This window comes from Anabrus simplex, chromosome 10 (assembly GCF_040414725.1).
Source record: "Anabrus simplex isolate iqAnaSimp1 chromosome 10, ASM4041472v1, whole genome shotgun sequence".
In the NCBI taxonomy this organism is placed as follows: domain Eukaryota; kingdom Metazoa; phylum Arthropoda; class Insecta; order Orthoptera; family Tettigoniidae; genus Anabrus; species Anabrus simplex.
Window position 1 is genome coordinate 16,214,344 of NC_090274.1, and position 25,532 is coordinate 16,239,875.

Below are 25,532 nucleotides of genomic sequence, written 5' to 3' on the forward strand. Positions count from 1 at the left end.
ATAAATGTAACATAAAGAAAGAAGTTAACGGTCAAGTCTTACTTATGCATTGTTTTTCAAGATATAATCGGCTGATGATGACCCAGACTGGGGTCGAAACCAATCTCTACATCTCTTATTTACTTGTATTGAATAGGTTGAACTACCATATTAATTATTTCAATTTAACTGTGATACTTTTCAATATGGAACAATGAAATTTTTATCTTTAAAAACAATTAAAACTTGTCGGCCCTATTCTATCTAACTTAAAATATGTCCAAAACTAAAATGGATCTTCCTCTAACATAAGTCTTGGGTAAAGAGGATATTCATATCGGGGCTCATTTGACCCACCTATAGCATTTTCATATTCTTGACATAACTAATGTTGAAATGTGTTGTCAACCACAAGTGGAGATTTAAAACTGATAAGTCTACATAAATTCATGTCGATTCAAACCACATTAAACGTGGAAAGTATTGAATAGGTGGTTTTATTAAATTATCCTTGAGATTTTATGCCTAACATCATCTTCAATACGGAACAATAATGAGAGTTGTTAAGTGTAACATACCACTTAGTCGAGCAGCTCGTTTCCTTTCTCCAAAGTCTTCCCAGCCCAAACTTTGCAAAAAAATTTGTAACACTACTCTTTTGTTGGAAAACTTTTCCCAGTTCTTGAATCAAGTATTCCTGGTGAGGGTCCCATTCACTGGAACGATACTCTATTTGGGGTCTTACCAGAGACTTATACACCATCTCCTTTACATTCTTATTACAACCCCTAAATACCATTGCAACCTCTGCAGAGATTTGTACCCTTTATTTGACTTTTAAGCCCGTTGCCTGCCGTCCATCTAACAACATTATCAAGGCCATTTTCCAGTTGCTGTTACAAAAGACTGTTTCTCTGTCTGTCACCTTACAACAGTCATTTTGTTTAAGTCTGGAAATTTCACCAAGTTTTTGTCGCATCGGATCACAAGCCATATTTGTAAATGAAGTTCACAAACAATGAATGTGAATATAATACTGTCTTCTGAATAACAACCAAACACGAACGGAGTTTAAGTTGTCACATTTTCTACTGTGTCTTTCTAGCAACTGGTATCTGTCCATTCGCACATTACCTAAAAATTCATCAATGACAGTCTTTTCAAGTACCTTCCTACCCTTTATGCTACCTGACTGCTTTGTATAGGTCCACAAATATAATATAATAGCTTAAGCGGTATTTTATTTTCAATAGTTTGTAAAGGCAATGATCATAACCCTGGTCTTACAAGAAAGCAATTAAGAAGATGTTATTGGTTTTACCATTCTGAAAGAAAGATATGAACATCAGCTTAATTTAATGACCAGTCAATCATACTATAGCTGAGGCTAGCTCACCAAATCGCAAATGACAATGGAATATACAGGTTTTGTGTCACGAAAAACAATTATTTTTCCTTCACCACAGTACAATTTTAAACGGTTTGATTAATTGCCTACAGTACATTGATCTGTTAATCGGATTTTTAGATTAATCGGTTAATCATTTGATTAATCAATTACATCAACAGCTCTAGTAAATACAGTTAAATGTTATGTTAGGAAGCACGTGCGGTGAGAAAATGTATATGAATAGTTGGAAAAATGAAGCAGGGAGTGAAAGGATGTGTAAATGAGAAATATGTATAAATTATACTTTGTAACTTTACCTGTAATGAGTCTATATGACTGTTTTAGTTTGGGATTTAGGTGATTATTTCAAAAGGTCAGGGGCCACTACGTGCAGAGGGCCGGTCCTTTTCCCCTGGCCTTCCACTGATACTGTAAAGATTTATGGTAAATAAATCATGAACGCCGATGCTGCGAGAAATGAAATAGCGTATGGCTTTTAGTGCCAGGAGTGTCCAAGGACAAGTTCGGCTTGCCAGGTGCAGGTCGACCTGCGGCAGCGACCGGAGGAGACCTGCGTGTCGTGATGAGGATGAAATGATAATGAAGATGACACATACACCCAGCCCTCGTGCCAGAGAAATTAACAAATTATGGTTAAAATTCCCGACCCTGCCGGGAATCGAGCCCGGGACCCCTGTAACCAAAGGCCAGCACGCTAACCATTTAGGCAAAGAGCCGGACAGTACTACGAGGGAATTGTGAGCATCACACTCAACGATTTCTACAATTTGGAAGGACGGAGAGAACATCTCATGTATTAACCAAGACCGTGTGCGACATTATTGCTACTTATTTCCTCACTTATTACTTTATATTTTGCTATCGTACTGTGTAAGCATCCTCTCAGCCCCTCTCCATAAATACAGTACTTATTTCACTTATATTTCTTAAATTTTTAACTTTATTCTGTTAGTTAACCATGTAAGTGTGCATTCACAATCACAACGAATGGGTACAGTCCACCTAATCAATACTTTATTATGTCTTGTTACTATGCAGTACCGGTTTCGACCTTCACAGAGGTCATCCTCAGCTGGTCATGAGATCTAAAGCTAACTTAATATATAATTTTAAAACGTTACCAAATCTAATGAAGAATGTCACATGATATGAGTGATAATATTAAAATATATAAAATATACAATGATATGATGTGTCTTCTTTGTGATTGTGAATACCAAGTATCAATACGGACATGAAACTGATAGATTACAAAATGTAAGTGTGCAGCCTAAAACCTACAGGTATGACATTTTTAGCAACAACAAAATAAAAGTTTGTGCGACTATCGCCTCTAATGTCTAACAGTCCCAACCGGTCTCGACTGTACTTCTATTTCTAGGAATATCTAAAGTACTGTTCTATACTTTCCTATTGTATAATAAGATACCAATTACAAGTACTCACCTAAGAATTAAAATGTCACCAATCTGGAGATTCCAAGTCCAATCTGCTGGCAACTGAGAGAAGACTTGTTGACCTACAATAACCAAAAAATATTAGTTATTAGATATGATAAATAATCATTGTACAAGAGTTTTACGCTATTATCAGATGTGTTCTTTTATTTCTAGGAATATCTAAAGTACCAGCCACTCTGAAATTTCTTAATGTTTTCCAGCCCAGCCTACTTGCCATTCTTAGTACACTGAAGCTAGGACAACAACAGATCGATAAAAAAAAATCATGTAAGAGGGGTATTATGCAGGAGGGAACAACAGTACAACAAGATTCTCAATCAAAATTCAGCAGAGAACCTTAATTTGATTTCACCGATTGAGAATATCACTTCAACAAGACACTGCTTCACAGGAACACCTACAAAATAACCTGTCGAAAGGATCATGACCACAACTATAACTAAAGCTTTTGTTTGGGGAAATAGGAAGTAATATTCCATTTTTTTGTTTGAATATCTATAATGTTGTTGGTACGATACCTGCAGCACTTACTATGTTTACATTCGAGTAGGTGCTAGACACGATATTTCGCGTAGCACTTCCGTCGTACCTATCACGAAAGAAAGTATTTCTTTAAATAATTAATACAATACTACTGGCAATGTCCAGCTCCCTGGTTGAATGGTCACGTACTGGCCTTCAATTCAGAGGCTATGGGTTTTATTCACAGCCAGAGATTTTAACTGATTAAGTCAGTTATTTAATTAAATTAATTCAAGTAAATCAATGAAAAGATTCCAACATTCCCATTCATGGTGTGGCATTCGAACAGGTATCTTCCTTTAAATACTTGGGGAGAACAATATCTGAGGATTGTTACCGTCATCAAGACGTCAAGGATCGTCGCCATAAGACCTATCTGTGTCGGTGCGACGTAAAGCCCCTAGCAAAAAAAAAAAAAAAAGACGTCAAGGTGCGGCTTGGAATGGCGAGAGAGCATTCTACACAGTGCCTTGAGCCTATAGCTGAGGAAGACATTTGTTAAGATATTCGTTTGGTCAGTGGGTTATACTGTGTAGAAATGTAGATGCTGAATGCCAGCTTCGCTATTCTTATTCAGGCATTTCAAATTTGGTGTTGGAGACACCCGCTTAAGATTCCTTGAACAGACTGAGTCACAAATGCAGAGGTACTCAGTTCGGTTCATGAAGTAAGAGTACTGCTTGGGCAAGAGCGTGAAAGACGACTTGCCTGGATTGGGCACACGCTGCGACACAGAGGGTTACTACAGGACATAACAGAAGGAAGACTGGAGGGCAAGAATCAAAGAGAAAAGCCGCAGCGAAGCAAGAAGTGGGAGTTCACACTTTTGGGCAATTAAAACAGAAGGCCGACGGCTGACAGGCTACAGGGTAGCACACAAATAGTCGACACATTTAATTTTAGAAAAAACTTTATTTTTCACAGAACAATAATTACATATTAGACACGGGTAGCTTGGACCTTGGAAATACACTTCACTACATCACATGTTCAATGCGGCCTCCACTGCGCTGAACAACCTCTTCGAGACGACTACGGCACAGGTCCTCGTGAATTTCTCTGCAGAGCTGCACAATCTATGGTTTTGAGATGTTGAAACGAAGAGTTTTTCTTTCAAATAGCCCAATAAAAAGAAATCACAAGGATTTAAATGGGGCCAAAAGAATCTGCCATTATTGTTGTACTGATAGCCCAATCACCAAATACTCCCCTCAAAAACTCAGGAACATTGTTAGTTGTGTGAGGTGTTCCACCATCTTGCATAAACAACTGCGTACGAATAAGGAGTTCTGTAGCGAGAATTTGAGGCATGAATTCATTCTCCAGCACATCCTTTTATCGCTGTGCATTAACTATCTGACTGAAGAAAAATGGTCCATTTAACCCATGACTTGACAGAGGTACCCATACACTCATTTTTTACCCATATATGTTTTTTTCATGAATAATCTCTCTTATTTTCTGTAGCCAAAACTGCACATTTTGTTCATTAACTGCCCCTTCGAGATTAAAACAGGCTTCATCAGAGAATCAAGTGTTAAACAATACTTCATCTTTACCTTGCATCCATAAGGCGTGCTGCAATCTCTTCTGCCTGTGAAGATGCTGTCGTATACATAAAGACGCATAGACGAGATGCTGTCAAATGAGTACACTGTTTTATTTACAAATTATATACGCCTTAATAATTGCATATCAAATGAACCACCATCTTGAACTTATTCGATTGCGCAACCAACTACGGAACACTTGTACCAACACAACATAACCACTTCAACTCCACAACATGAGCTCACATACTTAACTCAACTAATGATTCTTGCTAACAACTCCACTCAACTCAACTCCCACGACCGTCCTTTATATACCTTGCCTGGCCAGGCTTCCAGAAAAGTATGACACAACATGCTTTCTCATATATTCCGAGTCTCCAAAATCCTATATACATTTGAATAGAACATTCTGTAAAACTTGAGTGACAAAGATGCGTTGTTCTAGATTATTACCCTGTGTTGCACAATATTACATCGGATTTATACATCAGATTTACAGGTAATAATAAATTATATACTATGAATTATGTGTTCTTACATGAAATAAAGTACCAATAAACATACAGCAGAAGTATTGTGACATAACCTCATACAGTATGTTCTGTTACACAAGACAGCAGATTAGTTTAAGTGTATGGAGAACATACTATGAGCGAAGGAGTGGTAAGAAAATGGGTTAGAGCATTTAAAGAAAGTGTTCTAATTAACGTAAATAAATAAATGATTACTGAATTAAGCCACTATGTTTATTTAATGAAGCCGAGCTTTCAGCCAAATTGCAGTGGCGTTCATCAGGGTAAGTTAAATTCTGCTTCCGACAGTGAGCAAAGAAATTCAAGAAACGTGGAAGTCATGGCCATACTATCCACGGCCTACCCCACGAATAGGTCTCAAGGATGTTCGTGCTGTAATTCACCGCCCTCTGTTGATGGTTTCGTGAGCGCGTCCCACTGTTCCATGGTGGTGTTATGCATGTATTTCTGCAGTACAGGTCTCCCTGTATTTGATAACTTGAAGCCGTCTTCCCTGTTGATGTTATTTGGGCACAGCTCTATCTCTATGGCTTCTCTTACCAGTTGTGCAGAGAAGTCTTTTACAGGTGCGGTGACCTTCGCCTGGTCAAAGAGGATTTCGTTGTCTGTACTGTAGAAATGTTCTGCTATGGCAGACTGGCTTATGGCATTCTCCGTGGAGGATGAAAGAGCGACATTCTTTACCGACCTAATGTGTTCTTTCACCCTGGTACTGACAAGCCTTTTCGTCATGCCTATATAGGAGCAACCACAACCACATGGAACTTCATACACGCCTGGTGTTTAGAGATGTGGTTTTTCTTTGAATGGTCGAAACAGGGATTTGAGCTTCTGGTCTGTGGTGAAAACTGGAATTATATTGTGCTTCCTAAGAATGCGCCCTATTCTGTCAGTAACACCTGCCACATAAGGAAGGAATACTTTCTTCTTTTTACTGTAGTCCTCGTTGGTACTATCCCTGTTAGGCTCCTTCATCTTCAAAACTCGTGTTATGTCTCCTGACGTATAGCCGTTTTTCTTCATGGATGGTGTCAGTTCTCTTAACGCACTTGAGCGGTTATCAGCGTCTGTAACATTATTCACTCTAGTAAGTAACATCCGAAGGAGAGCTGCTTTTTGGCATGGGTGGTGATGTGAGGACTTATGAAGGTACCTTCCAGAATGTGTAGGTTTCCTGTACACTGCATGGCCTAGTGTACCATCAATCTTCTTGTATACTAGCACATCAAGAAAAAGTAATTTACCTTCATTTTCTACTTCCATCGTGAATATGATCTTACTGTTAATGGAATTTTGGTTTAATGTTTCCCTTCTATGTGCCCAGACTGAAAATGCGTCATCCACGTAACGATAGAAGCACTTAGGTTTCAATGGCGCTGTAGTTAATGCAGCAGACTCAAAGTGTTCCATAAATATTAGCAGCCACTGGTGACAGAGGTGAACCCATTGCTGCTCCTTCTGTCTGTTCGTAATAATCCCTGGGTCTGAATTTAGTAAGGTCTTCTGCAAGATTTCTGGAAGTGTTGAGCTCTTCACTAGTCGGGTGACTTGTGTATTAATTTTCTTAGTGGGATTTCTTACTTTTTTATACGTTTCTACTTCTAGTAAGTTGTTCATTTTTGTTTCGTAATCAGCTGTATTCATGATGACTGAAACATTACCCTTGTCAGCCGGAATTACAATTATACTATTGTCTTTGTGAAATTTATTAGCTTCTTTAAGTTCACTTTGGTCAGGTTTTGACGTGGTGACTTCGCTTTACTCAGCACATAAGATACATCTTGACAGATTTCTTCCGCCTTGTTTAAAGGTAAATCTCTGATGGCACACACTTCCCCACAGACAATCTTCTCTACTGGGATTCTTCTCGGTGCCACAGCAAAATTAAAACCTTTCTTTAACACTGATATTGAGTTTTGGTTTAGTACTTTATCAAACATATTTACTATGACCTTGTCATAACCTAATTCCAGTGGTGTACGTTGGACCATTTTCTGAAATTTCTTTTCTTGATTTGCTCTACTATACTCTTTTACACGTTTGACTTGCTCATATGTTATCCTGTCTACCAAGGTCCAATGTCCATGATGAGAAGTGTAGTGGGCGACCGTCTGTCATTACTGAAGACTTGGTGCAAAAAGTTGACGCAAAGGTTCGAGAAAACAGATTCTACATGATTTTGCCATTAAGTTATGAGTTGCCTGAAATTTCAAGGAGTTTTCTTTATGAAATCGTGTCAGGACGCTTAGATTATCAGAAGTTGTGCTCACGCAAGCCAAAACAAATGGATTGTCATGCTAACAAGGGGATTCTTTTGCTTCATGACAATGTGCGACCTCACATGGCCAATCAAACCTGAGACCTCATTCCTTCATTTGGTTGGGGACAATTTGATACCCTTCGTATAGTCGTGACCTAGTGTCTAGTGACTACCACTTGTTTCCTGCGCCTAGAAAAGCATTTAGGAAATCAACGCCACGATGATGATGATGATGACCTAAAAAGACCGTGCTGCAGTAGCTGGAACATCAGGCGGAAAATTTCTATGAGAACGGAATTCAGAAGCTGGCTTCACGATATGACAAGTGCCTTAATATGCCTGGAACCTACATTGAGAAGTAGTACAAGATGCAGGCTTACATGTAAAAAAATAATTGTTTAAAAAATTGTGTTACTTTTTTCTATATCAAAAAGGTACTTACTTAAAAAACACACCTGATATTTATCTTTTGGTTGTACAGTTTGTATGTATAAGCACATATTAGTGCTTCTGATACGATAAATAAATTCTCAACAGGTATCGTCCTTTAAATACTTGGGGAGAATAATATCTGAGGATAGCTACTGTCACAAAGAATGTCAAGGTACAGTTTGGAACGGTAAGAGCAGCCTTGAGTCTAGAGCTCAGGAACCGATTTCTTAAGACATTCATTTGGTCAGTGGCGTTATACTGTGTGGAGAAAAGTGGACGCTGAATACCAGTCTGACACATTTGAAATTTGGTGTTGGAGACATCTGCTTAAGATTCCTTAAAGACAGATTGAGGTAAGTTACTCAATCGAGTTGGTGAAGGAAGTGTACTGCTTGACAACTTGGTGAAAGACGACTCGCACACGCTGCGACACACAGGCTTACTACCAGACATAACAGAAACAAAGCAAAAAAGAGGAAGACCACGGCACACTTTCATAGACCAACAGAAGCAAGAAGTGGGAGTTCAAAATTATGGGTAATTAAAATAGAAGCCATGAGAACTTGAGAGCTGTTGTTAGAGGAGCAAACCAGTCACACGGCTGATTTTAGAATAACAACTTTACGTTCCACAGAACACTAATTACAAGTAATATATGGCATGTTTGGCCTATATTGTCAACTTTGAACTGTTTAAAGATATTAACATTAAAAGTTCCACTTAATCAGTACTTACCAAAGTTTTTATTCTTAATTAAAGCCAAGTTATAGGTAGCCTACATGTTTCGTCCCTCTCGGGGACATCTTCAGCCCAGCAAAGCACGAAAGTTAAATAGTAAAATTAGCCTAACAAACAAGGTGTTACATACATGTCCACAGCAACTCAAATTTACATGGTCTTAGTGTGCCATTTGACAACAAAGTGGTGACGTGAAATCCATTTGAAACATCTCATTGTTCTTCAAGTACAAAAGAATCTTAAGTTTGCTGACACACAGGTTAAGAGAGAGAAATCATGACTAGTAATTCAACATAGAACCAAGCTACGGCAACTCTGGTCTAGAAAGCCAAGAATAACAGCCTAGAGGATTCATCGCACTGACAATACATCACCTCGTAATCTGCAGGCCTCCGGGCTGAACAATGGTACCTTGGTAGGTCAAGACCCATTAGGGCTGTAGTGCCCTGGTGTTTTTGTTCAATGAATAATGTCCACAATGGTATCGTGGACTCGAACTTTCTTTTTTAATGAGTGACGAAGCACGGTTTTATTTGAGTGGATATATCAGTTCAGAGAACAATAGCATCTGTAGAGAACCCACACATTTTACAGCCAAGACCTCTGCACGATCTAAAGGTGGGTGCTATTGTGTAACGTGCTCCTGCCATAACCCCTCGATCTACATTTCTACAAGCTTCTGGAAATATCGGCGCATCTACGTCTCCATATACTCTGCAATATCTACGTTTCTACTAGACTATATGCTTTCTGCTATTATTATTACTATTATTATCTATACCTCTATGTATTATTGGATTAACCTTGCTTTGTGCTCACCCGCCTTTATGCTCCGGCATCTCTCGACATACTGACTGTCGTCCTCCTGTCTGCTTTACACCAACTACGTCATCTGCCACGTCACTTAAACCTTCTCGAACAGACTGGTCTTCGCTTCCGGGCATGTATATATTGGACTGCTTCGCCCGTCTTAAGGAGACTGGCATCAAACTTGTGTAAAGAGAGAGAGAGAGAGAGAGAGAGTGTGTGTGTGTGTGTGCGTGCGTGTGTGGAGGGGCCACTGACCTTGCACGGCTCCCCGTGCGGTGCACATTTCATTCCCGTCCAGCTGGAGAAGTTTACCTCGTCGGACTTCAGTGAGCTAAAACACTTCACATACAAAATTGTTGGAAAACTTTAACTCTGCCAGTTTGGTGTGTTGAGTGATGACATATTTTGATCTTCAAGGCCTTGGTTCATGCCTAACTTCTTACCACTTTCAACTTATTAAAAATCATTCTTTTTAACGTTCTGCAAATTGTTGATGTGGACTGAGGGTAAACATCGCCAACAGAATTTTCTCAAGCTTTCATGATTCGGAAATTAATTGGCGGATGAGCTTTCTCCAGTATCGCGCAGTCGGAGTTCCTTTTTTCTATTCCTTACATGCCCTTGTTGTTCTGATCCTCCTCTTTTCCCTCCCCTTTTCTCTTTTACTTGGTTTATTTGGTTTTTATAATAAAGCGCCCTGGAGGTGTTTGGTTTTCTAAGTGTGGCCAAATGTTACGATCTTCGTAGAAAAAGGATAGTTGTTCTTTCAAAAGTTTTTCATGTCTATTTCCCTACGAAGAAAATCATCTGAGATGATTATGTATGTCACTCCTTCTTTTTTGAAAATTATAAACTAATCCTGTGTTCTAGTTCCCTTATATTGCTGAGATTTACAGTGAATATTATTATCTGAGATCGTGATCTATGAAATGTATTTCAAAATTGTCAACAATCCTGTGGGGTAGTTCCCTTTTACTTTCCTCCTCTTTAGGGGAGCTTGGGTATTGTTTTGATGTCCGGGATCTCTCTCGGACCTATTGACCTTCTATTAATCTGTGTGTAGTGTGCTAAAACATACTATTCCGATTATTGTTATCAATAAAAAAAAAAGCTATTCATTCAAAAGATTTATAACTATTCCTCTACAAAAAATTATCATCTGAGATGATCACCTATGAAAACATTTGAAAACTGTAAATTAAGTCCTGCATAGCAGTTCCTTTTTATCTCTTTATTATTTATGAAACGGTTAATTTGATTCTTAAATACCTCTTTGGTGTTTTATATATCCAGGGTTTGTTTAGGATCTATTTCTGCTCGTATCTTAGTCTGTGTGTATTCTGTATTCTGCTAAAGTTACTGTTCCAATACACTTGTTCATCTAAAACTATAGAAAGGTGATCTCTTTTTTTGTTTTTTGGTACCTACCGCGGAAAACCTCTCCCACTATCTCCCCAAGTACCGCTTCTGGTCACTCTGCTTGTTCTCTTTTCTTGGTACAGTGTTGACAACACTTTGATATCATCTTGTTTTTCCTAACAACTGTGATGGAAAAATTTATCATGCAGAAAACACAAAATTTATCTAAACTATGCAGAAATGAACGCCACAATTGGCACCCAACAAATTATCAGTCAGATATTTTTTCACGACATGATTACTTCCGACTGTTATATTCACAGCATTCTCGAACCATTATTTGCTGAACTGACTGAAGAAGAAAAAAAGGTATGGCTATTTCCAGCAGGATGGTGTGACAGCCCATACGGCGCGTAGCTCTATGCAACAGTTGTAGGAAGTGTTCGATGATGATGATATCATTGGTATATGTATAAAAATTGGTTTCGAACCCCACTGTCGGCAGCCCTGAAGATGGTTTTTCGTGGTTTCCCATTTTCACACCAGATAAATGTACATTAATTAAGGCCACGGCCGCTTCCATCCCACGACTAGCCCTTTGCTATCCCATCATCGCCATAAGACCTATATGTGTCGGTGCGACGTAAAGCAACTTGAAATATTATGTAACTAGCACATATCTAGGTTATGATAGTCGGACGGTCAGTGAAAACAACTGGGCGGTGCGCCCATTAGAAAGGTCCTAGGGAGAACACTGTGATATATCTTAAGGCCGTTTTCCTTCACCATTAAGCTTAACAGTGATTTCATACTTTTTTACAAGGGAATTAAAAAATTAACATCGTTGATGACGCACGCTTAACGCTAATGCATGATTAATAATTATTGAAATAGACCGTAATATAGTACTTACAGCAGCAGTTATAAGTGAATGCAAATCCATAGCTGATGCTTGATATTTCTTGAATACGTAAAGCCATATGTCGTTACCACCGCCGTCTCGATCCTCCTATACTGCCTGCTCTATGCGAGCCTTTTTGCGACTACGCTGCGACAAAATTTCTCCGCTAGATGGCAGACATAGACGCACAATGGTCTAAACTTATTCTAATGACGACAGCCTACAAAACACTATGCAGTATGGTCATATGTTCACTGAAGCTCGTAAATTACACCAGTAATATTAAATATCGGCAATATTACCTGCACGAAGTCGCAGTTGGCCTCTTCATGCACAATTTAAAGATTTTCCTGGACGAAGGCTTGGAGTGGTACCGTACTTTTTGTGTTCTTGCTAACGCAATATCAAATAATAGAGGTCTTACGAACTTGGTTAGGATAATATCACTAACATTTTGGTGATGTTCTTTGACCTCACACTGTAATAAAACACATTCTGAAAGTTTTTTAAAAATATTTGTTTTACGTCGCACCGATACAGATGGGTCTTATGGCGATGATGGGATAGTAAAGGCCTAGGAATGGTAAGGAAGCGGCCGTGGCCTTAATTAAGGTACAGCCCAGGATTTGCCTGGTGTGAAAATGGGAAACCACGGAAAACCAACTTCAGAGCTGCCGACCGTGGGGTTCGAACCCACTACCTCCCGGATGCAAGCTCATAGCTGCGCGCTCCTAACCGCACGGCCAACTCGCCCGGTATTCTGAAAGGGAAGACGTCGCAAGTCCTCGTATTACGCTCATACGCTTGAAGGACTTCGACAATAGGGCACATCAGTTTAAACGAACTCCTGGAGATGCTTCACCAGAGCAACAAAACTAGGTTTTGGGTATCGAACTCCTCCACTGTCCTGATGTATAATCAGTTCCATTTAGAGGTGTCGAAGTTCTAGGCAGTGAGATGTTGCTGACACAAATGTCACACTCCATCCTCTCTTCAACAACACGAACCTAGTACCCGCAAGTTAGGATTTGATTTCCTGTTTCTAGTTCGATTGGAATATTATCGTCTGAATATCTGAGGTTGTCCAAAATGTCTAAACATGAAGGCGTTTTGTGATTGTCCGTCACAATTTTTATCACAAGGAATCCAGTATCCTCCACGGCTTTAATAACCTTCTGGAAAAAATCCGCAGCCTCTTTCCAGTCATTCGACCGGGCCAGGAATGGAATGAATGAAGCCCCCATCTAGCAGGGAGGATAGGAATTGTGCCGGCTGGCGAAGCCTGTCGCACCCCTCCGGGGCAATGATTAATGAATGACAGATGAAATGAAATGATATTCGAGAGTGTTTCTGGAATTAAATATGACAGGGAAAATCGGAGTATCGGAGAAAAACCTGTCCCGCCTCCGCTTTGTCCAGCACAAATCTCACATGGAGTGACCGGGATTTGAACCACAGAACGCAGCGGTGAGAGGCCGGCGTCTACCGCCTGAGCCGCGGAGGCTCCATCAAATTCTGAAATAAGGTGTAAAGGCACAGATGCGAGAGTAATCTGAGGATATCCAATTACTTCCTTCATTAGGTCCTTGCCTAGATAAAGCCGACAGCCGCTTTTCTCTCAATTCTCTTCTAGACTGTATTTCATGGAGTCGTATATTTTCTGGCTGCGAACGACCTTGCCAAGATTGGCAACATGGTATACAACAGTTGAATATTTCGGGGAAAGAATCTGAAGTTTCAGCTCTACGAAAAATATACCTTGCACGAACGGAAAGAAACAAGTACCAACACCATAAAATCACTTTTGAAATATCTATAAACATAACATGATTAATTCATTTCACAGTTCTATTCAAAATATATCTTGTACGAACGAAAGTGACCAGACACGTTTACTCTTGTACAAAATAACTCAGGTTTTCACACACATTCATGCACCAATAATACAGTGCTACACCCACACTGACAGCGAAGATTGTGCGTCTACTGCTGCACTCTTACGGCGATTTGGAGAACTATTCGTAGTCGCGCCTTCCTGTGTTAAACTAGTGGCATAGAGCAGGCAGTGTAAGAGGATCGAGACGGCGGTGGTCGTTACTCAAACCGAAGTATTTCAGGTTAACAATACATTCATTACTGAATAATCATATCAACGATATTAACACTATATTATTTACTATAACACACGTGTGTAAACAGATTACAAATTTGCATTATCTTCTTCTTCTTCTTGTTCTTGTTAAGTTTGTAAATATGACAATTAATCGTACCAACATCATCAGAAAATCACCGAGAATTGCAACAGGAATAACAAAAGAGAATATGTAATGGAATAACCACGCTATAGAGCGTTCCAACCTTAAATTCAGTACAGTGTAGAAGGAGCGCGCTGTTGGGAAATCGACTCGTGAAGATCACGCTCGAGTGTGACTCAAACAGGGCGCCACAGTTCCACATTTTTTGTTTGTAATTTTAAGTTCATTCATTCATAAATTAATATTTGTAGGATGGTAAAATAAATACAACATACCTTAATCACTGGCGTTGCTTGCTCTCAGACATTGGACGTACACCTTCTATCATTTCTGCAAGGCCTGATGTTCCCGCTTCGGATGAACCGTGTTCGGGAGATGAACTTGACGATGATCCGGACGATGAAGAAAGTCATATTAAAAACTTTTTGTCGTCGACATCGTCCTGTAATTCGTCTGCTTTCCACAAATATTTCATTTTTCTTTACTTCGTTCACGTAATTTGCCCAATTGTCTTATGTTTTATGGCATAAAAATGTTAGTTCAGCATTTGGAACAAAACCATGTTCATTACCCGCGTGGACTAAGACAAATCACAGTCCTCGGCTTTTCGGTGGCCTAAGTCCCGAACTCACCCCTTCAATGGCGGCCTGCCGTGCACTTTTCACTGTCGTATCCTTCCATTCTTTTGTCACTGTCTGCCCAACATTTACCCATGATTCATCTGTGTAAATTATAGCTTTATTTTGTGCTCTCAAACGTTTTATCTCCCTGAGATATCTGTGCCTCCAATTAATAATTTCATCGGTTTCAGTGAAAGCTGCTTTATTACCCCGTCTTAAATAATGGAAATAAGAAGCGATACAAAGTAGTTTTGAAAAATCGTGGCAAAGAATCTTCTCCATTTACCCGACTCAAAATCATGTTCAATGTCTGTGGTAAGTTAGCAAATAAAAGAGAGTGAACCACCTGACGCACTTCACTTCGCACAATTTCATCATATTTAATTTCCCTTGCATTTTTCTGCCGTTCTTCTCTTCTTTGCTCTTTTTTTTTTGGCGGGAGTTCGTAAAAGACTATGTGTGTGTTCCTTCCCTACAGCATAGATTGTTCTTTCGGAACAACCTGTAGCTTTAGCTGTTCACTGGCCGCGCTGCTCATATTCATAGTCTTTAAAAATAATCCAGGACACTGATTATAATATTGCGTTCTTTTCCCCTGAGTTTACCTACGGAACGTTTCTTTTTAATTTGACGATCCATTGTACATCCTTCCGCATTTTTTCTTCGAACTAAGAACCCCCAGCACGAACACGAGCACGAACTGACATCTACACAGACTACAAAAACACAATCCACTTGTCCTCAAGAACTATACATTTATCACTGATCTTGTCCGGCTCCATGGCTAAATGGTTAGATTGCTGGCCTTTGGTCCAGAGGGCCCCGGTTTCGATTCCCTTTAACCTTTATTGGTTAATTCCAATTCGTTAAAATTCGTCATAGGTAGGGACCCATTCTTATAGACGCGCAGGTCGCCTATGCGGCGTCAACTCGAAAGACCTGCACTCGGCCTCTTCGGAGGCCACACGCCATTAAATATTATATATATCACTGATCTGTATTTAATCAATCTTATAATACTGATTAAAAGAACACCACTGCACACGGCTGTCAGTATATTTAAAAGCTCAGCCAGCCGAGTCACTCGTGAAACGTAAACAAACGAGACGTTCTCCCTGTCATAAATTAAGAGATATGATTTAAAAATAAATTCCATATCCGAAGACCGTTTGTTTTGCTTTAACCACGCCATGATCCTTCTGCACTTTTTCTTCGAAATTAGATCCCCACGCACGAGCACGAACCACACAAACGAAATACACTTTCCCTCAAGAATTGTACATATGACACTGATATGCATTTAATCACTATTATACATACTACTGACGAAATGAGCACTGCACTGCATGCGACTGTCCGGAAATGTTAAAAGCGCATGTTTGGGAGATCACTACCGGTACATCAGCCAACTAGCCAGACAGCTGAGTAACGCGCGAAACCAAAATTAAAGAAGATATTCTTCCTGTCACAAATTAAGAACTAAGCAAGATAAGAACTTCAGGATTGTTATAAAAATAACTTCCAGATCTGAAGACCATTTGCCTCGCTTTGACCCCCATGCAAATTCAATAGGAAAGACGCTGGCCAGCGACTGACTTTTTCGTGTTTGCACATAAAATTACGTGAACATGACTAAAAATAAATGCATATAATGCATTTTATCATCATTTAAATTTAAAAATAAACTGATCTACATCGAGCTCAAATGTTTCCTTACCAGCAGTGAAAAAATAAGGAAAATAATGAATATAAAATAGGAGTTATGACATGATGAGTTCTATGCAATGAAAATTTTGCATTTGGCGAAAATTTCCATTTTATTACCATTTTCACACTAAATTATTTTTTTTTACATTTTTTTGTTAACGGCATCAAATGCGCCTTGAAATTCTGTACATAACACGATATTCAAACTTTTTAACCGATAACATTCTGAATTACGGACATTTGGCAAACCCGCTGCATTAGAGTAGGATAGCGCTACCCGCAAAACATGGGAGAAGGAAAGAGACGGAATTATCCCATTACTGCTGTACTGCAATTTAAGGTTGGAATGCTCTATACAATCGCTACAAATCTGATACAGGAAGCCGCTTTGCCTGCGAAAGAAGGACGCATACATGGAAGCATACGCCATCAAAAAAAGGAATTACAGAAAACTTCTAAAAGCGAGCTGAATATCTGGAAGCAGAAACAAACCCATTTGCGGCCCTCAAGCAAAAATCAAGCGTGTAGAGCGAGGGAAATACCAATGGAAACATGGGAAAAACACTTCTCAATGCTTCTAAACAGAGACAGCAGAGGAAAAAGTGACACCACAAACCACTCTGTCAATCCAGAACACGTACCGTAATTAGATTAACTACGGGGAAGTAGAGATGGTAATCAGTAAAGGAAAAAAGCGGAAGACAGCAGGACCGGACAACGTATATACATAACCCTTAAAAAGTACTCAAGATCATTTACTACAGCTTTGGGCAGAACTATTCAACAAATGTCTAAATATAGGCAAAATGACGGAAGTTTGGAGAACGGCAACGCTGAAGATACTGTACAAAGGGAAAGGAGAAACTGACAACCCCGCCTCATATAGAGGTATAGCTCTAGAAAGCAGTCTATACAAAGCATTTGCAACTGTTGTAGCGAATCGCATGAATAACGTAATAGACCCATTCATACCAGAATGCCAACTAGGCTTCCGCAAAGGAAAAAACCACGTTACAATCCGAAGCATTCCTAAAAGGAAAAAGTAGAAGAGGCACTTAGGCACCCAAAAGGGAAGTACTATGTCGTCTTTGTTGACTATAAGAAGGCTTTTGATCTTAATAATAATAATAATAATAATAATAATAATAATAATAATAATAATAATAATAATAATTGCTTCACGTGCCACTAACTACGGTTTTCGGAGACGCCGAGGTGCCGAAATTTTGTCCCACAGGAGTTCTTTTACGTGGCCAGTAAATCTACCGACACGAGGCTGACGTATTTGAGCACCTTCAAATACCACCGGACTGAGCCAGGATCGAATCTGCCAAGTTGGGGTCAGAAGGCCAGCGCGTCAACCGTCTGAACCCGGCGCTTTTGATCTTATAGAGAGAGATATCCTGATAGAACAATTAAAACAAATGATTAGTAACAACACGCTCGTGAGAATCGTGGAGACCATACTAGACTACCAACAAAATCAAAACTGAAGATGGAACATCCTCATCCGGGAAAGTAATTCAAACAAATGGGGTACCCCGAGGAGACCCACTAAGACCGCTATTAGGCCTATTGAACGTAGCAACGGCAGATATCACACAAATAATGATGGACTCTCCTGAGACTACTCTAATAATGTACGGTGATGACATGGCACTGGGATCGAGCTCAAGAGTAGAACTTCAGACGACAATCATGAAGTTAAAAGCTTGGGCTTCAGATAACAAATTTGAAATTAACCAGGAAAAGACAGTACAGATGGTGTTCAGAAAAGGTGGCAAGGCGGCCAAGGACGACGCTATATCATTAAAAAATAAATCACTAGAAATAGTCAAGAAATTCAAATACGTGGGCATCACGTTCCAAACGAGCATGATATTCTTCAATAACCACGCCATAGACAGAATGACAGCAGCATTCAGAGTCATTCACAATATCAAGAATATATCTATGCTACCTTATCCCTAAACACAGCGATGAATTTATTCAAGACAGCAATAACCCCAATTGTCCCATACGGAATCGGTAGAGTGTCGGCCTCCGGATCCCAAGATAGCGGGTTCAAACCCGGCAGAGGTAGTCGGATTTTTGAAGGGCGGAAAAAAGTCCATTCGACACTCCATGTCGTACGATGTCGGCATGTAAAAGATTTCTGGTGACACATTTGGTGTTTACCCGACAAAATTCATTAAATCTCAGCCATAGACGCCCAAGAGAGTTTCGGTTTACTCGGTCTGCCATCTAGTGGTGGCCTAGAGTAAAACGGAACGTCTAAATTGACGAGCAGACAGCCAGATGGCGTCAAATTGAAATGTCTGCACACGGTAGCTGAGGCCATACGATTATTATTATTATTATTATTATTATTATTATTATTATTATTATTATTATTACCTGACAATTGGTGACTTGGAGAGGATAGGAGAGTCAAAGCAAGATTCCTCAAGAAGGCCCTAAGAGTAGGTAAACTGGCACACTCCAGACTTCTTTATGTACTGGCACGGGAAATCTACTTTATTGAAGATCTACGACTCAATCTACCACGGCTATCTACCGGCCCATTCCAAGAGCTTCAGAAAAAACTTCTTGAGAAACGCGCGGAAACAGACCCCGAATTCTACGGCAACGACGCCATGATCGAACGTAACTGGACCAAACAACTTCAAAAACAAACACATGTCATAACAAATTATGCGATACGTGGATTCCACCACAAAATAAGCGCTAAGACAAGTCACCCAACAGGTGACTGTGTTTCTACACTGTGTAAGGAAAAGTGCGACCCCAACCATCTGCTAAAGTGTAAAAACAGATTAAAGACTCTAACATAATACAGAAAAATATAAATTAGCACAACAAACTTAATACTCATTCGAGAGCTCCTTCTAAGTATAATAATAACAAAGGCCGACTTTAATATCACTCTAACTAGAGAGAGAGAGAGAGATATGGATAACGAACACGATATTGTGCATAGGCATTGTATATAGCTTTGCTATCCTTCCCTCGAAATATAAGTTAGTACCGTGAAATGGGGTGAATAGCAACATGGGAGTGAAAGGGAACACATAGTAGGGAATTTATTTTATGGAAGGTTTGCACCGTACACAAAGCAGTTCAGGGGGATTTTTTTCACCCAAATATTTCCTATACTTATTTCCCGCCATTTCAGTGTGTTCCGATGGTATGACAATAGGGGAGCGGGGGGCAGGATGGAAAATGAGGGCAAAATGGAATGTGTTTCTTACTGTGGAATAAAAATGACAGCTTGATTCTCTTCTGGCTGCATAGAGATTACAATTCTTGGAAGATGCTCAGAAGTCGTTTGAAGCAGAATGTCACAAAAAGAGAAAGGAAACTCTAGTTGCGCTAGATAGGACAAGAACCTCACAATCAGAGAGAGACCATTAAAGATATATCTACCAAAGAAAAGAATACAAGCTACTTATGAAGAAGAAGGGAGACGATTTAATTGAACAAGAAGCCAAGACGACGGCAGAGGAAGCAAGAAATGATCCCTTCCTGACGCCAAGAAAGCACCTCCCTAAGAGGATCGAGACGGCGGTGCAAGAAAGGAAACAGCTTCAAAAGCCAGAGAAGTTCCACTTAATAAATGGGTGTCTCATTTTCAAACAATTTTGAACAAATCGGAGGAGGTAAGAAGGGAATCAGAAGAACCTACAAAGACCGTAAACGATTAAAAATAATCAACAACACCTGGGGAAGTAGCGGACATCAAAAGAAGAACGAAAAACCGTAAGGCACCGGGACCGGATCAAATTTGTATTGAACACATCAAGGACTCACTAGAGACGCTACTACCAATGTGGATCAATATCTTCAATATTTGCTTGGACAGAGGTATTCCAGACACATGGAGGAAATCCCTCAATAAAATGCTATATAAAGGCAAGGGCGACACAAGTGACCTAATGCATATAGAGGAGTGGCGCTAGAAAATAACCTCTTTAAGATATATATGAAGATAGTTACAAACAGGCTAGAATCAGAAGTCACACTTCCAGAATGTCAATTTAGTTTTACTAAAGGGAAATCAACTCTACATGCAGTCCAATACCTGTTGGGAGAAGTACAAGTAGCCCTAAGAATATCCAAAGGGAAATATTTCACTGTATTCATAGACTACAGCAAGGCTTTTGACTCACTCGACAGGAAACCACTGAGACAAAAAGTCAAGGATATGATTGGCATAGAGCACCCACTTATCCATGTATTGGAAGACGTTCTGCAATATAACTACATTGAAATCGATGATGGTGTCAACAGATCGAAGACTATTACACAGACCAATGGAGTTCTAGAGGGTGACCCCATAAGTCCGTTGTTGTTCAACATAATGACAACAGACAACGTTGAGATTCTCAAAGGAAAGAACACAACCACGTTAATTATATATGCGGACGACATGGTCTTAGGCTCGACCAACCAAGACGAGCTGCAGGAAACCTTGATGGAACTTGAGACTTGGATAGAGAAAAATCACATTTCAATCAATATGCAGAAAACACATGAGATGATTTTCAGAAAGGGAGGGAGAATATCGCAAAACCACATGCTGACACTCCACAACAAACCACTAACCACAGTCAATAGGTTCAAATATTTGGGTGTAACCCTTCAAACGACAGCGAGCTCCTTCCGGTGTCATATCCAAGATAGGACAGCAGAGGCCACGAAAGCAATATGCAGGGCAAGGAACATTGCAGCACTATCACTGAAGACAGACATGAGACTTTTTGATACGATGATTTCACCCATAGTTACCTACGGTCTGGAACTAATATGGGAAAACTGATCATCACTGACTTAGATCGCACAAAAAAATGGAAACTCGTTTCCTAAAACGTGCCCTTAGGGTGGGAAAATATGTGCCGCCTAGACTTGTTTGCGTACTTGCCAAGGAAAGTTTTTATGTAGTATCTAAGACTACGTCTGCCTTCTACTGAGGCATCCAACAAACTACTGGAACGTAGGAGAACGAAGAGAACAAAGATTGATATTGACTTCTACGGAACATCAGCAATGATCAACCGCAACTGGACAAAGCTGAACCAAGAGCAAAGACATATCGTTACGAGACTGGCCATTCATGGATTTCATAATACGATTTGTGAGAATAAGCTATTTCATTCGCCGAACGAAAGGCGTGTGTATAAATTATGCGGACAGAGATGTACCCTGTATCACATAACAGTATGTCAGATGAGGACAAAAACTAATCCCTGTTAAGAAGATCATTTCAACTGTATTATGATTGTTTATTGTAATGCTCCTTCGAGCGCACCTTAATAAATAATGTAAATGAATAACCTGTGGTGGCAGCACTGTCGTGTCAAGAAGAGGTAATCTTGGCGCCCTCTGAACTGTTATGATTTTATGGCAAGTGATCTTTATTCTTAATTAAGTTATATTTAATTGACACTGCACCCATCTCCAATTTACAACACCTTCATACAATACAGTATCAAGCTATAAGTATTTGCTTAGGAGGCCTCCTCTCTACACCCACCAACGCATTACTTGTAGAATCCGGTAACCATCCACTTTTTATTCGACATCAAACGTTAGCCAAAAATACCTCCTTAAAAGACTTGCGATTTTGAATTCACCACTCATTCCAAAACTTCAACTTTTACATGAATATTATAACACAAAATCTCCTAGGAACGCGCGAGCGCCAGCACTATATTTTTCATACCGGTACATGGAATTACACATATACCGCTCTTCCTTATTGATAACTCCTACGTTGCCTACGCAGTACTTTTCCTTTGATAGTCTTCATTATCATCCTTATATTATAATACCCCCTGCGGAACATTTCCCAGGACGTCAACATTCGTCGCACTATATTAAGCCCAGGTATAAAAAGCTTAAATTACATCTTACGGACTGTGGTATTGACATTTACACCGATTGGTCTAAAACTACCCCACAATATACAAACAGGGAGTCGGAGCTGCATTTTTGTTCCCAACACTCTTATTACTGAGCATTACCACTTACCACAAACTTTCTCCATTTATTCCGCTGAATTATTTGCGATCCGTATATCCGTATATTAAAAACCACTCCTTTCCGAAAGCAACCATATATACCAATGCATTAAGCGTGTTACAATACCTAACTTCCTGCAAATCATCCTTTAATTGGTATTTGTACAATGCCAAACATCTCATTTATCAACTTGAACAATCTGGAGTTTCTTTAACTTTAGTATGGATCCCCGGACATTCCGGAATCACAGGCAATGAACAAGCGGATTCTGCAGCAAAACACGCGGCCCAACTTCAGACAGCTCCACTTACAGTAGCCATACCGCCCCCTACTATTATCAAGGAGGCCGCCAATCACACTTGGCAGAAGGAATGGTGTAACTCTGACAGACATAAAGGAAAATTTTATTATCAACTTCAACCTCACATACGTATTAAGCCTTGGTATATACACGGTTCATAGAGTACACTAGACGACACATTACCAACATAATACGTTTACGCTTTAATCAAGCCTTTACCCCACAATACAAATATCGCTTTCATCTCACCACCATACTGCATAGGCCTATGTGTGGAGATCAAGATGGAGACATTAACCATTTACTTTTCCAAAGTCCCGTTTATTCTTCTGCGCGGAGACTATTTTTTCCACGATTAACATTCATAAAAAACCCTTTCCCAACCAGTGTTTCTTCTATATTACTTGACCCCACCACTGTTCTGATTCAGATAATGAATCGTTTTTTGATGACTCCAACGTAGTTTTGTAAACATTAGTATTGCATTTGTTTCCTTGATTGTTATACGTTCCTGTTTCCAATCGTGATGTATTTCTACGTCTCTCTTGGAAGGGATCTCAGTATATTGTTAACTTACATGTCTTAGTGCTGTGAGTGCATTATGGCCCTCAAAAGGGTGATATTTTCCAAAGCGTTATATGACTGAGACATGTCACGAGTTCATACATTTTCCCAAGTAGTCGATTATATTTTCATCCGTGGGAACAATACTTGTCCTTCTTTGCTCATTTGGATGCATCCTAACATATTTCGGTATATGTATGAATTTCAGTCCTTTCTTTGGAACAAGTGAAAAGTGTTGCTATAAAACATGGTTAGTGACTGGGTGACACGTCAAGAGTCCATTATTTTTCCAGAAGGAGAAGAAGAAGAATCAATCAATCAATCAATACTGATCTGCATTTAGGGCAGTCACCCAGGTGGCAGATTCCCTATCTGTTGTTTTCCTAGCTATTTCTTAAATGATTTCAATGAGATTGGAAATTTATTGAACATCTCCCTTGGTAAGTTATTCCAGTCCCTAACTCCCCTTCCTATAAATGAATATTTGCTCCAATTTGTCCTCTTGAATTCCAACTTTACCTTCTTATTGTGATCTTTCCTTCTTTAAAAGACGCCACTCAAACTTATTCGCCTACTAATGTCATTCCAAACCATATCTCCGCTTACAGCTCAGAATATACCATTTAGTCGAGCAGCTCGTCTTCTTTCTCCCAGTTCTTCCCAGCCCAAACTTTGCAACATTTTTGTAACACTGCTCTTTTCTCGAAAATCACCCAGAACAAATCGAGCTGCTTTTCTTTGGATTTTTTCCAGTTCTTGAATCAAGTAATCCTGGTTATGGTCTCATACATTGGAACCATACACTAGTTAGAATCTTACCAGAGACGTATATGCCCTCTCCTTTACATCCTTACTAAAAACCCCTAAACACCCTCATAATCATGTGCAGAGATCTGTATCCTTTATTTACAATCCCATTTATGTGATTACCCCAATTAAGATCTGTCTTTATATTAACACCCGGATACTTACAATGATCTCCAAAAGGAACTTTTCTTTTGCTATTTGTTTTACGTAGCACCGACACAAATAGGCCTTATGGCGACACTGGGATAGGAAAGGCCTAGGAATAGGAAGGAAGCTGTCGTGGTTTTAATTAAGGTACAGTCCCGGCATTTGTCCGGTGTGAAAATGAGAAACCGAGGAAAACCCTCTTCAGGGCTGCCAATAGTGGGGTTCGAACACACTATCTCCCGAATACTGGATACTGGCCGCACTTAAGCGACTGTAGCTATCGAGCTCGGTGTTAATAATTAGAGAAAATAAACGAAGGAATTAGCGGATAAGATGACAAGGTTTGTACAAAGAGATTTTAAAAATAATCCCTAGTTCCAGCTGGCTAAAATGGAATTAAAATGTAATGTTTACTCCACAAAGTGTGGGGGGGTGACTGTTCCTCCTCGCCCCACCCCCTAATCCCCACTCCTGTTTGTAGACACGCCAAAGATGCAGAAAAACGAAATCTGATAACTTACTAATTTATACACGTGTAGACAGTCCACTCGATGGAAGAGTTGCTTCTATGAAACAAAAACGATTACTGTTTGGTGAAGTACGTGTGTAGAAGGCATACGTCTGTTTGGGGCTTTTGTGTCATTCCGACCAGATTGTCCACATTAAAATAATGTCTGTGTATTCGTCGCTGCTGTTCACACTAGCCATTGCCGATATGCAGACAGCAAATATAGTGCGGCTGTACCACACACCAGCCTAAAACTATGCGGTCGAAAACGATGTTTACTAATGCAAAGGGTGCATTAGACCGGTGGCGCTGAGTAACATGCTGCAAGAGACACTTCGCTTCTTATCTCTTCATATTCTGACGTAACCTGCCCGCTGGCAGTAGTTCCCCCGTGAAAATCAGTTGGTAGACATCCCATTCATCATTTGTGCATGCGGGGCATTTATACGTAGAAAGTACGGCGTTCGAGAGCCACCTGATATATGTATATGTTGCCTGGTCAGGCTTCTAGAAGGATATGTCACAACATATCTTCTCGTAAATTCTAGAGTGCCTAATAGCATGTTTATAATGTAAAGCACTTTCTACAACTATCTAGTGTCAGAGATACGTTATTCCGGATATTACAGTGTGTTGCACAATGT

The 25,532-nt window shown here is 39.7% G+C and overlaps 1 long non-coding RNA gene across 1 annotated transcript in view; it reads right to left on the minus strand.

The window, feature by feature from the left end:
* The window catches only part of LOC137502372 (uncharacterized), a 33,262-nt gene extending 21,215 nt beyond the window's left edge, over positions 1-12,047 (minus strand). The window contains exons 1-2 of the long non-coding RNA XR_011018751.1: positions 11,971-12,047; positions 2,837-2,909 (exon numbers count right to left, since the gene is read on the minus strand). This is a non-coding gene — a long non-coding RNA (uncharacterized lncRNA). The remainder of the gene's footprint in view (positions 1-2,836; positions 2,910-11,970) is intronic.
* Between the last annotated feature and the right edge of the window lie 13,485 nt (positions 12,048-25,532).